We start from the raw sequence: 14,903 nt of genomic DNA, 5'->3' as shown, positions 1-14,903 counted from the left end.
TGAAAGGAGAGACTCACAGTAAGAAGATTCCCTCGTCTGTCTGTTATACAGCAATACACTCCAGCCGTAAGCCCTTGTCTCTGTATTGAGGAACAGCACGCGTACCTTGTATAACTCACTCTGTCTATTCAACTAGAGGATTCCTCTGCCAATGTCCCCTTATGCGATGCCCACCTGAAGGAGAGACACATATTGGAACAGACCTTCGTTTGCTCTATTGAAGCTCACATCCAGCGGTAAGCTTCCGTCTCCGCACTGAAGAGAAGCACGTACATACTTGAGTTGCTTATCTGTCTGTTTAGCAGAAGACTCCCTCTTCCCCTGTCTTGCTCCGCGCCTTGAGAAGGTATACTCATCTGGACATTCACCTGCCTGGTAGAAGATTCTCCTCCTGGCCATCAGCTCCCGTATCGGCCACGCCCTGAGTGTCCAACTGTTCGAGAAGGCCTGCTTACCGGGATACTCACCTGTCTGTCCAAGGGAAGATCCTCCTCGACCACGAGACTTTGTCCCGCTCCGCGCCTTAAGAAGGTATACGTACCTGGATATTCATCTGCCTGGTAGAAGATTCTCCTCCTGGCCATCAGCTCCCGTACCGGCCACGCCCTGAGTGTTCAACGGTTTGAGAAGGCCTGCTTACCGGGATACTCACCTGTCTGTCCAAGGGAAGATCCTCCTCGACCACGAGACCCCGTCCCGCTCTGCGCCTTAAGAAGGTATACGTATCTGGATATTCACCTGCCTGGTCGAAGATTCTTCTTCTGGCTATCAGCTCCTGTACCGGCCACGCCCCGATAGTTTAACGTTCTGAGAAGCTTTGCTTACCTGGATACTTACCTGTCGGCTCAGCGAAAGATCCTCTCCGATCACGAGACTCTGTTCCGCTCTACGTCTCAAGAAGCTTTGCTTACCTGGATACTTACCTGTTCGTCGGGCTGGTGGCCGACTTCCTCCTCCCCTAGTCGCTACGTTCGGGCACGAGTTGCCTCGAAGAATCCCACGTCTTCCCTGGGGTCAGAGGTTTGGTCCCCGCACCTGTGGGGGACCCAGAAGCTTTATTAGGACTTTTAGATTAATTTTATTCAATAAAACTTGTTCAACTTTTATCCACTTGTCTGTCTGGTCTTTGGTACGCTCCTCGAGGTGGTCCTGGGTTTTAGGGGTGGGTGCAGTCTGGCTTTGACCCCCCTTACCTGTGCCAAATACATTGAATTTGTTAATATCAATCATCCATGGTTAAAAGCAACAGAGTTGCTTAAAGCTTGAAAAAAAAAAAAAAAACCTTGCCTCTTTGTTGTCATTTGTTTTCTCGTCCAGGCCATTGGTTTGGGGGTGATAGGCAGCTGTGACACTTCTTACAATATACAACATATTACAGAGGCTGTTGTTGAGCTGAAACATAAAACAGTTACAGTAAAATTTAATACAAAAAAAAAAGCAGATGGGACTAATAACAATACAACAATAGTATTTGAAATATGCACATACTTTATTCTCAAATTCTTTTACCTGATCAGAGAGGATTCTTTTGGGACACTCATGTCTATATACACAGTGCTTGTAAGAATTATTTGCCCCCTTGGTAAATCAAAGATGGCTGTAAAAAAAAAAATCTGAAAAAAACTATAGAGCAACGGACGACAGAAAAGCGGATTACAGAAATGGAGCGAGCGGTAAGTATTTGTAATGATTATCAATGATTATGCGCCCAATGGCAGCTTATAACCCCATGGGCGTTTGTCCACGAACCACCGATATCTAACGATATCTCCTAAGGGTAGCATGTGCAGCAACAGCAAAAGTGAACAGCAAAGGTACTAGGTTCATTCTCATGTTACGCAGCACATTTGAGCTTCAGCAAGAACCAATGAGGTTCATTCTCGTGTTACGCAGGACATTTGAGCTTCAGCAAGAACCAATGAGGTTCCTTCTCATGTTACGCAGCACGTTTGAGCTTCTGCAAGAACCAATGAAGTTCATTCTCATGTTACGCAACACATTTGAGCTTCAGCAAGAATCAATGAGGTTCATTCTCGTGTTACGCAGGACATTTGAGCTTCAGCAAGAACCAATGAGGTTCATTCTCGTGTTATGCAGCACGTTTGAGCTTCAGCAAGAACCAATGAAGTTCATTCTCATGTTACGCAGCACGTTTGAGCTTCAGCAAGAATCAATGAGGTTCATTTTCGTTACTTTGCACATTTGAGCTTCAGCAAGAACCAATGAGGTTCCTTCTCATGTTACGCAGCACGTTTGAGCTTCAGCAAGAATCAATGAGGTTCATTCTCGTGTTACGCAGCACGTTTGAGCTTCAGCAAGAATCAATGAGGTTCATTTTCGTTACTTTGCACATTTGAGCTTCAGCAAGAACCAATGAGGTTCCTTCTCATGTTGCGCAGCACGTTTGAGCTTCAGCAAGAATCAATGAGGTTCATTCTCGTGTTACGCAGCATGTTTGAGCTTCAGCAAGAATCAATGAGGTTCATTCTCATGTTACGCAGGACATTTGAGCTTCAGCAAGAATCAATGAGGTTCATTCTCATGTTACGCAGCACGTTTGAGCTTCAGCAAGAATCAATGAGGTTCATTCTCGTGTTATGCAGCACGTTTGAGCTTCAGCAAGAACCAATGAAGTTCATTCTCATGTTACGCAGCACGTTTGAGCTTCAGCAAGAATCAATGAGGTTCATTCTCATGTTACGCAGGACATTTGAGCTTCAGCAAGAATCAATGAGGTTCATTCTCATGTTACGCAGCACGTTTGAGCTTCAGCAAGAATCAATGAGGTTCATTCTCATGTTACGCAGGACATTTGAGCTTCAGCAAGAATCAATGAGGTTCATTCTCATGTTACGCAGCACGTTTGAGCTTCAGCAAGAATCAATGAGGTTCATTCTCATGTTACGCAGGACATTTGACCTTCAGCAAGAATCAATGAGGTTCATTCTCATGTTACGCAGCACGTTTGAGCTTCCGCGAGAACCAAGGTTCATTCTCATGTTACGCACAGTGTTGGGGAGTAACGGAATACATGTACCGGCGTTACGTATGCAGAATACAAATTATGAGTAACTGTATTCTGTTTCAGTTACAATTTAAATAGTTGGTATTTAGAATACAGTTACATTGTTGAAATCAATGGATTACATGACAATACTTCTCTGTTTCACGAGTTTATTCACTCTCTAAATAAATTAAGGCAACTCCATGCATTTCCCAGAAGCCCCCAATATGAAAACGAAAAAATGCGCGGTTTGCATGATCAGTCACAATGGAGTCGGAAGAGGAGAAGCGGGAGCTAGAGGTAGAGATGGAGCCGCAACAACAGAGCCAGGGCAAGAATGTGTTTCTATCTTGGAAATTCAAACAGCATTTCACATTAAAGAAAGAGAGGGGAGAATGAAATATAACTGTGCAGTGCAACCTCTGCTTGTCAGCAACCAACCTCCTTTCAGCGTCCAAAGACTCCACCTCCAACCTGAAGAAGCATCTTAAAGTAAGTTATTTTTTTAATTAGCCAGGTTTAGTCGTCTGCTGTAGTTTTACTGGTCACCTTGCTATTTTATAGTTGTATCTGGTATCTACCAGGGCTGTAACGTTATGCGATATGAAACCGAAATCGCGACACTCAGATTCACGAACCTGTGTCGTGGTGTGAGAAAGCAGAATCGTGACACACCCCTTCCAACTCCCATGTTATCCTTCCCGTCCAGATCCAATGCTACTACATCTTTAAATTACTATAAGTATTATTTGAAGTTAACATTATAAAATACGTAGACCTACACAAAATAAATTCCAGCGTTATGGACGTGACGTCAAGGACGTGACAGGACGTGACAAAACAGACTGTTCTCTGCTTATGTAATCCATATGAAATGTGCATTTCTCTCTGGCGCGTTCACTACTGCGAAGATCACGAGTCAGCATTGTCAACTTCATCTTTGCAGCCAACACTGACACAGAAAACGCTTTATTGGCAGCGCCACCATTACATGTTACATGAACGCGTCACCACCGCATCACCGCACGCATTCCTACACTTAAAATGCAATTCAATGTGGAAGTAATCCAAGTATTCAGAATACGTTACTCAGATTGAGTAACATAATGGAATACGTTACAAATTATATTTTGGGGCATGTATTCTGTATTCTGTAATGAAATATGTTTTGAAAGTATCCTTCCCAACACTGGTTACACAGCACATTTGAGCTTCCGCGAGAACCAATTTAGAATGATATGGTGCACATGCTCAGCTAATTTAATGTAGTTCTGCACAGAGCAGACCATTTTTCAGTCATTTCACTAGTTCACACTTACAAATAAGTCAGATAGAATAAATGCGTATTTGGCGTGCTGTCCGAGGAGAGGGCTCCGGGCTCGGTATTCGGCCCGAACCCAGAGTACTCCCCCCGTATTCCTGGCTGTAAAAGATTGAGCCAAGAGTGAGGAGTCGGGGTGGTGGAGGGATGCTGGAAAACTGTCAAGGAATATTAGGTGAGTTGACAGAGTGGATATATATATACTTCTTGTCATGCTGATTTAGGGTAGACATAATTGTTTGATGACGAGTAGATTGGATTGATTATTTGAACGTGCTCCTCCCGAACTTTGTTTATAAAACATCATTTAAATGTAATTTTGCATAGGATAATATAGAGCATTTTTCATCTTTATAACAAAGCACCACCAATGGCCCAACGTCCATATAAGTTTCCAAGCTTCGTTGGGATCACGTGATGCATGCGCATGCCCGATTTTGTGAGGTTGTATGCAAATCAGGCAGGAACGGGGAAATCAGCCATTTCATGGGATTTGCCATAGAAATACATCATTCTGACACCTTTTTAATAGTTTAAGCGCCACCAAGTGGCCAGTCGCCACGTCCTTTTTCAAGCGACCGCAGAATGAGCTCTTACATAGGTGTGCTGAGTTTGGTGAAAATATCTCGTTCCGTTCACGAGTTATAGCCAATTTAGTAAAAGTGGCTCCTCCCACTTCAAACGTTTTGGCGGCTCTTAGGATCGGACTCCAAAGCATCTTGAAGCAGAGGATTTCAACGATATAAGACACTTGGGTTTAGGAGTTATGAGCAATTTCGTACTTTTGACTGCTGTAGCGCCCCCGTCAGGCCGATCGGGGCGGGCCTTGGTGACGTTGTATGCGGTGAGTACTATCAGCCCCCAAAGTATCAAGTCTCTACGACTTACGGTTTCTGTCTGCCCAATCAGTTTTAGATGGAGAATTCTGCATCATGGTAAAATTAACAATAACAATAGAGTTTCAGCGCTACGCGCTTGAACCCCTAATAAAAATCCTTACAATTACAATAGGGTTTCAGCACTTCGTGCTTGAACCCCTAATAATAACAAGCAGCATTTATTGGGGTTCAAGCAGTTTTAGGCCTTTAAGCACATGCGTAAAAAGATTTTATGTTTTATTTAGTAAGCATGTAAACACTTAGAAAACTTAGGAAACCAAAAGTAATTTATAAAAGATCATATAAGAGATTCAGGCAAGAATCATTTTGTACAGAAGTAAATAATGTATGTTGTATTGATGTTTATAAGGAAGTTCATCCTGATAATACATTGTCAGCATTTGAAAGAATATTTTACCCTTTGATGGACAAACATGCACTTATGAAAAAGTGTACAGTGAAGAATGTTAGGGCACCATGGATTGTTAATGAGTTGAAAAACGTTATGTTTGAGAGAGATGTGGCAAAGGGTACAGCAAACAGAACTGGGAACAAGGAGGATTGGGACGTCTATCGCAAATTAAGAAATCAAGTAACTAAAATTAATAGGAAAAATAAAAATGTACAAAATTAAAATAAGTGAATGTAAATATGATTGTAAAAAAATGTGGAGTACACTCAATGAAATAATGGATAGGAAATAAAGTCAAATTCCTTTTTTTATTGATGCAGGTGAGACATTTTTAACTATTTTTAACCCATATGATTTAAACCAATGATCAAACCAATAATTAAAAAATATATTTTAACCCCCTGAGGTCGACAATCGCGCCGGCGCGATAGGCTCGCTTTTTTTCAGTTCAGTTCAAAAGAAATTAATTTTGCTCTGTTGACTTTGATATTACAAGCAAGTTTCATACATCAATCGATTCTGTTAAATGTGTATTATTTTTGTGTATACTCACAATAAAAACAAAGTATTGTGCTTTTTGCCAAATAAAGAAAAATAAACGTGATGCGAGTTCTGCCTTCTCTCTGTCAGTGAAGACCATTCTGAAACGTGTCCGAAAATGAACTGTAACTCAGCGAATACTCAGTCAAACAGGCATACAGACACACAGGCATGAAGCTTGAATTCTCTTCTTTTAAATGAGGTCATTTATATAAAAAACAAATATTCTCATCTTGTGAAATCTGTATTAAAAGAGAGCGATTCCAGTCGAGCTAATTAGAGCTCATTCAAATGTAATGTGAACCCACCCACGGAGAGCGCGTGCTATTCAAACGCAAATTACTGAGGCAATCCAAGCAAACCTGTGAACGCCCCCATATCAGCTCGAGAAAACACAAGTTTAATCATATCATTGTAGCCTACGTGTTTACACCATCTGGCAGCGCTGTGAGGAATAATAATAATGGAAAATCTACCTCAGAGTGCGGGTATTGCGAGGAGAGAGGATCCGAATACTGTAGTAATTTTTTTTCCTTCTCAAGTTAATCGCGTTTCTGTGAATGAATGAACGGCAGCCGCAGAGATGCGCGCTGTTTATCACAGCTCGCAAAAAGACAGTTTAAATTTAAATTGCGTCTCTGTGTGAATGAATGATGATGTTTTAGCAAACTGTATTGCTATACTGAGTTGAGTAAAAATCGACAGAAATATGTTGAAATAAAATGTAGGCTATTTGTATAAGCAACGTATTAAACTGAAAATGAACATTTATATGCCCTAATATTTAATAAAAACAACGTTACAGTCAGGCGTTTCTGTTTGTGAATGAATGTTTCGGTTTTAGCAAACTGTATTGCTATACTGAGTAAAAATCGACTGAAATATGTTGAAATAAAATGTATTTGTATAAGCAACGTATTAAACTGCAAATTAACATTTATATTTCTTATAATAAAAATGAAAGACCTATGTTACAGACATATGAAAGACAACATTTCGTTGATTAGTTTTGGATAGATTATACATTTTTACTGTAAAATATCTGCCACCTCAAATAAGCTTTTGTTTGCCAATATTTGCTCATGTTAAATATAGTATGTTTTGTCAAAAATAAAGTAATCAAATAATCAATCAAATCCTTAACTTTGAAATATGTATGATAAAATGTATACTTTAGTTTTTACAAAGAAAGATTACACTTGAATTGTTGTTGTAATTGTAACCTTTTTAATAAAAAAAATATATTTACAAGGTAGATGTAAACAAACTATTAAAAGGTAAATATAAGCCTTTTCTTTAAAAAAATTTTATTGTGTTTTATTAGTGACAAATTTGGGGAGAGGATAAATATTCCAAAACTGAAAATACAGTATGAGAATTAACTGCACAATTATTAGACATGTTTTCCTTGGATATTATAGGCCAAATTGCAAGCACAATATGTGGAAAAATAAAAAAGAATTGAGATGCTTCCAACTGTTGCTCTTGCATTCTTGTGGCTCAGTGACTCACCTGAATGAATGGCTAATTAAGTATGCAGGCCCCATTGTCTCCTCAGGTGTGAACCACTAAATATGCATGATCGTTGACGCCCACTCCGCATATTGCCTTTCCAAACAGAAAGTGCTTTGCAAAATTCAAATCAATGTATTGTGTTATGTGAATGATTAGGCAGGGTGATTTTCACATCATTTTGAAGAAAAAACACTAGGCGATGACATCCATTAGACAAAAGTCTTATTGGCACATATTTAGTATGTGTTTTGTGGTCTTATTTCAGAAACTTTAGTTTTTAGTTTTTTCAATAACCACGCATAAACATTATTCTCTCAAAAATGCAGACATGTACATTATTGTTGCTCACATATTGTGGTAGCCCTGTTTGTGCTAAATAGTGTGTAATTTTTTTTTGCCATTAATATGTTTATAAGCAACTGAAAAAAGCACAAATGTCAGGGCATGTCAGAACATCTCAAGGACCCCAAAAACACCTTAGACCCCAGAGGGTTAATGATTTTTTCATTAATAAATTTGATAAATGAAGAGAAGAATTATAGTTTGTGAGCAAAATCAATTATTCTTTAAGGAGAATAATTTGCTCTCTAAATTTTAGCATGCATATTGAAAGAGCACAGATTGATGACAATAACTTAGTAGGAGCAGTATTGTTAGATTTTAGCTCAGATTTTGATGTACTGGATCATAAATTATTGCTGGATAAACTGAAATGTTACAAATTAACTTCTCATAATGTACATTGGTTTAAATGTTAACTGTCTAATGGGACAATGTGTATTTTATAATAGAAGTTATTCAGATGTGAAAGAGTTGCAATGTGATGTGCCTTAAGGAAGTTGTTTAAGACCAATGATCTTCCTCTTGTTTTAAAGTGTTCATGGACAGTCATTTATGTAGATAAAACGTTATATTTACCTGCAACATCAATTAAGCAGTTGTCTACTGCTTTGGATGAGGAAATACAATTGGTCATAAAGGAGGTATGGAATAATAAGTTGATTCATCAAAAAGTTGATTGCATCAAAAGTTAAATGTCTCAGTGAAGACATGCTAAAGCAGCTTACAGACGCTACTGCAAGAGACAGTAATGTAAGAAATAAAAGCTTTAGCATAAGTTCGGCCGGGAAGACTCAATTGTTGCGTCACTTGTTACCTTCTCATCCATCCAATCATGTTCTAATACTAGAAGTATAAAGGCCCGGTACTTACACTTGTCTGAGTTCGCAGATGCTGAACGCTTTCACTCACCACCATCCATCCCACCACCACCAAGATGGTTTCTTCCCTCCACCCAGGGCCGGCCCTGACCAATTTGCTGCCCTAGGCAAGATTTTACCTGGCGCCCCATGCATCACAGCCCATTTCACCCTGTCATTGTGTTCATGATTTAGCATATATATATATATATATATATATATATATATATATATATATATATATATATATATATATATATATATATATATACACACACACACACACACATTACAGCAGAACTGTTTCCAACACTCATAATAAATCATCATATTAGAATGATTTCTAAAGGATCATGTGATAGAGTAATGATGCTGAAAATTCAGCTTTGCATCACAGAAATAAATGATAATTTAAAGTATAATAAATTGAAAAATTATTTTAAATTGTAATAATATATCACAATATTACATTTTTTTCTGTATTTTTGATCAAATAAATGCAGGCTTGATGAGCAGAAGAAACTTCTTTCAAAAACATTAAAAATAGTAATGTTTCCAAACTTTTGGCCTGTACTGTATCCCCCCAAAACTGCACAACTGTAGAGTAAAACATTAATAAAAAAGTGATAATAAAAAATGCGTCTTAAAACTGACATGATTCTTACAAAATCACAGTCTGGGGACTCAGAACTCAGAACAACTGCTAACATTAAGTTTAAGGTAAAAATAACTGCCATGAAATTATAGTATCTTTCTCCTATGCAATAAATTGTTCATTCACTACATCACTTTACCTCTGTCTTTATCCTCTTCTCTTCTTTTTGGCACTGTGTCTATCGCAGACTATGCTCATTTATAATGTGTCATGTAAATTCGGCCTTCCGTCACAATCAGGAAACTTTCACCGTGTCTAGAACTGGCGCGAGCTGCCAGGCCCGTTTCTACGAGCTGTGTGTTAACAAAAGCAGTGCTGTCTACATTGGATGCGGCGTCGCGCACACGACACAACAAATTACCAACAACTGATCGCCCGCGCGCTCTGTTTCTGACGCACTTCAAGCACTCGATGGGCGGGGGAAGATTGAAGAGCCGGACTTTTTTTTTTTTTTTTTGCTTTATTTGATAGTATTTCGAATTAATGGTTTTAAAATAGTAGCCTATTATAAAAAAAAAAAAATGTAAAAAAAAAAAAAAAAAAAAAAAATTCACTCGTTCACTCATTCTGGCGCCCCTATGGATGAGTGGCGCCCTTAGCATTTGCCTATACCGCCTATGCCGCGGGCCGGCCCTGCCTCCACCAACAAGATGGTTTCTTCCCTCCATCTTCTTTACCACCGCAGGATGGTCCCTTCCCCTCCAACCTCCCCACCACCACCAGGACGGTCCCTTCCAATACCTCACAGGGGGTCGGCTGCGCCCCTGCCTTCATCTTCAGGCAGGAAATGCTGAATCCGTACCCTCGGATTGCGAGTTATGGACAAATACTTTATCGCATATATTGCTTGCTGGGTCATTAATAAATGCATGATTGTTACAATATCTTCTTCCGAGTCTTTCTGGTAGAACTGATTTTCCTGCAAAGAAAAAAGCTGAGATAAAACTCACCCTACAATAAAGCAATAAAAAGCACCCTGGACAGAAGATCTCAAAGAAAGAGCACAGGACATTGTCTTGTCCAAACTTTTCTCCTTCCTTATTTCTGCATCCCCCCTCTCCCTCCACCCTTTCTCTCCCCCTGAGTCAAGTCACTAAAAGTTCACTGAGATTGTCTATATATCACATGATGTATCTTGTGAATCTATTGTTTTTCCTTTTCATGTTTGGTATCATTTTAAATGTCTCAGTGCGATTGGTAAAATGCACTGAGAATATCAAAGACAAAACTGCACCCACAGTCATAGCAAAGCTGAAAGCAGTGTATGCCAGGCACGGCATTCCTAAAGAGCTAGTGTGTGACCACGTACCATTCGCAAGCTACAAAATGAAGAAATTCGCAGCTGAATGGGGCATCAAACTGATACACTCAAGTCCAGCCTACCCTCAGTCAAATGGGTTGGCAGAGAGAACTATCAAAACTGTCAAAAGGGTCCTGAAAAAAGCGGAACAATCAGGGACGGACCATCACCTTGCTTTGCTTTCGATAAGGAATACTCCTGTCACTGTCACGTCTTATTCACCAGCGCAAGTTCTGATGGGAACAGTACTGAGGAGCACCTTACCAGCATCTAGTGAAGTCCTGCGATCAACTACTCCCAAAGACCTGCGTGAAGTTGGCCCCCCACCCAACGCAAAACGTCGTCAAACTATGCTCAATCGTTTGTGCTCCGTTTGTGCTGGTTTGTGCTGTAAAAAGTTTCGTTTGTGCTGCTTCGGTTTTTTACATATTAAAATTATATTTTTAGGTCATTCTGAGTTCACTCAGCCCCCTCACATGCTCCAAATTCACCCAAAATAGACGCAATCGTTTGTGCTCCGTTTGTGCTGTAAAAAGTTTTGTTTGTGCTGTTTCGGTTTTTTAGATATTAAAAGAATATTTTTAGGTCATTCTGAGTTCACTCAGCCGCCCCACATGCTCCAAATTCACCCAAAATAGTCTCGTTCGTTTGTGCTTCGTTTGTGCTGGTTTGTGCCGGTAAAATTTTCGTTTGTGCTGCGTTGGGTTAAAAATATCAGAAATTGAATTATAGACGATGACGTCACCAGCCCCCTCACATGCTCCAAATTCACCCAAAATAGACGCAATAGTTTGTGCTCCGTTTGTGCTGGTTTGTGCTGTAAAAAGTTTCGTTTGTGCTGTTTCGGTTTTTTAGATATTAAAAGAATATTTTTAGGTCATTCTGAGTTCACTCAGCCGCCCCACATGCTCCAAATTCACCCAAAATAGTCTCGTTCGTTTGTGCTTCGTTTGTGCTGGTTTGTGCCAGTAAAATTTTCGTCTGTGCTGCGTTGGGTTAAAAATATCAGAAATTGAATTATAGACGATGACGTCACCAGCCCCCTCACATGCTCCAAATTCACCCAAAATAGACGCAATCGTTTGTGCTCCGTTTGTGCTGGTTTGTGCTGTAAAAAGTTTCGTTTGTGCTGTTTCGGTTTTTTAGATATTAAAAGAATATTTTTAGGTCATTCTGAGTTCACTCAGCCCCCCCACATGCTCCAAATTCACCCAAAATAGTCTCGTTCGTTTGTGCTTCGTTTGTGCTGGTTTGTGCCGGTAAAAGTTTCGTTTGTGCCGCGTTGGGTTTTAAAATATCAGACATTAAATTATTGTTGATGACGTCACCAGCCCCCCCACATGCTCCAAATTCACCCAAAATAGGCTCGTTCGTTTGTGCCGGTAAAATTTTTGTTTGTGCTGCGTTGGGTTTTAAAATATCAGAAATTAAATCAAATTAAATGTTGATATTTATTAGGCCTATACAAGGCTAACTGAATAAAATAGAACATCAACTTCTTAGTGTTTTTGTAGCCCCTGTAGTGTTTATTAAAAACGTCATGTTGTTCAGACATCATGTCAGACTTTCTTTTTCTGCCACTCTCTTTCTCTCTGAGCAAAATTTGTGTGCGTGTGCCATCAAGTCGTAGTTTAATCTAACTTCAGCATTTTTGGGCAAGAGAACAGGAAACCTATCCTCGAGGTGAGCACACTTTTGAAGTAGAATTGACGAAGACATTCTGTCATCACATAATGTGTTCAATAAACAATTATCTTTACTTCAGTCTCTCCTGGTTGTATTTTATTTTTATTTTTACGAGTCTCATCTGCTACACTTCACTGCCACCACTAGGGCCAAGTGACATTTCTGTTCAAGAATGCTCTTGTATAAAATGGTGTAGAGTTAGTGGAGAAAAGGTCGATATAAATCAAACTACAAAAGTCGTTACTAATCCAAATTTCTGGCCAATGTAAGTATACATTGTTTTAAAACTGTCAGTTACAATATTAGTAGCTTCAAGAAAAATTGTACAACATTCAAGAGAGCTAAGACTTGTTATTGAACAGAAACCTAATTAATAACACTTATGTTACTAATTTAGCCATGAAATGCTGATTACAGTTGCACAAAGTTGCCTTTTAGTATTAAAAAACGACCATGGGTCACATGTGCAACTGTATTTAACATTTCATATCTAAATTAGTGATATTAGTGTTAGCAATGAGTTTTCGGTTTAATAAACACTGACAATCTGGGTCAACAACATTACCATATTGGTCCTAATATAAGATATATTATCCATCTACATTATCCTTACTATATTATATTATCCTTATATTCAGACCAATACAGTAATATTAAAACAAATTTATGCTGTACATGATATTTTTTGGAGTCAGGATAATTGAGGGTAATTATGTTTTGCTTATGCCAGATGGCCAAGAAACCAGCAGTCGATAGGGATTCCATTTTCACAGTCCTGTGTTCATCGAAAGAGGCCATAGTCCAAAATGGCAACATAGCTACTCCTAATCAGAGCATCTGGACAGAGCTTAGTAAACAGCTAGACAACAAGATCACTGCAAAGGCACTATACACTTTTGTTAAATTAAACAGACACAACATCTGGAATGCTTTAGGGTTTACTCATGAAAGTGATCATGAAACAAGTGGCAGTAGTGATGACACTGATTTTGAGCCAGGGTCCCTTTCCTCCAGTCCAAAAGATTGCTGCACTTTTGATTTTGAAGTTCCATTTCAGAAATGGATTGAATTTATGCCTGAAACAGTAACATACAAAAACAAGTTCTCTAAAACAAAAAAAAGGGAATACACAGTTTTGAAGCCTGGTATCTGGACGCATGTGATAAATCATCACATTTGGCAAGAAGTGAAATGCCCCTGCACATTTGCTTTTAAAAGAGCCAAGGTCTATCCATCAGTCACAGACAAATATATTGTTATCAGAGGCAACTGTAAGGAGTGTCGTGGCCACATTCACATAAAATGTGACAAAAAGCCTGAAATAAACAGCACAATGATGTTCAGGTGTTCGCTGAAAAACACTGATGACTCCCTGCATACTCGCTGTTCCAAGCGTGCCATGTCTGGTAACTTGCGTGTGCAGATATCTAAAGAACTGTGTGAGGGAAGAAAGGAACCCCATGTATGGACGGCATCAGAGGCAACAAAGCTGATGGATTTTGGAGATCCTGAGCCAAGTCATCTGCCAAATTTGGCCACCCTGCGCAAAGCAAAGCAAGAGAGAAATGATTTAGAATTAGGCGACAAGGATCCTATTCTATCATTGCAGATGTTAAAATACAGTGCACCTCACAGTGGTAGCATTAAAGACAAGTTTTTCTGTCACTATTGGAGTCAAACACAAATGTATATGTACAAGACATTATCAAAGACATCTACTAACCCCACTGTGAGTTTTGATGCAACTGGCTCAGTGGTGAGGAAACTACAGAGACCAAATGGCAAGTCTGGCCATATATTCCTATATCAGGGTGTTGTGGCAGGGGGTGAGAGCTCAAGTGTCCCAGTGGTGCAAATGCTGTCAGAGAGACATGATATTAATGCCATAACACATTGGCTGACAGAATGGATACGCGCAGGTGCACCTACTCCAAAAGAGGTTGTGAGTGACTTTTCTCTGGCTTTGCTCGGAGCTTTGGTAAAGGCTTTTACTTCTCATCCTGATCTTAAGACCTACATCAATGAGTGTTGTGGTGTCTTACTCGGTAGACAGTCAGCAAAAATCCCACCTTGTTTTGTGCGGGTTGATGTTGCACACTGCATCAAGATGATCTGCCGGTGGGACTGCTTGAAAAAAAAACCACATCGCATTAAAGATTTCTTTGTTAGGTCAATAGCTCAGCTTCTCATGTCACAATCCATGGACGATGCAAGAGAGCTACTAAGATGCATTACTATTGTGGCTTTCAGCGAAACAGAGGGCAGTGACAGCTCTGGAGCCCCCCTCATTTCAGAAAGGTGCAAGAAATACCTAAAAGCCCGAATTGCAGAAGAGTGTGTCATCATTCCAGATGTAGAGGGTGCGGACCTGGAGGAAGTGGATCCATGTGACC

The sequence above is a fragment of the Scardinius erythrophthalmus genome, assembly GCF_964197995.2.
Source record: "Scardinius erythrophthalmus genome assembly, chromosome: 4".
Classification (NCBI taxonomy): Eukaryota; Metazoa; Chordata; class Actinopteri; order Cypriniformes; family Leuciscidae; genus Scardinius; species Scardinius erythrophthalmus.
The sequence above is the reverse complement of the archived record's forward strand: the minus strand, read 5'-3'. Positions refer to the sequence as shown.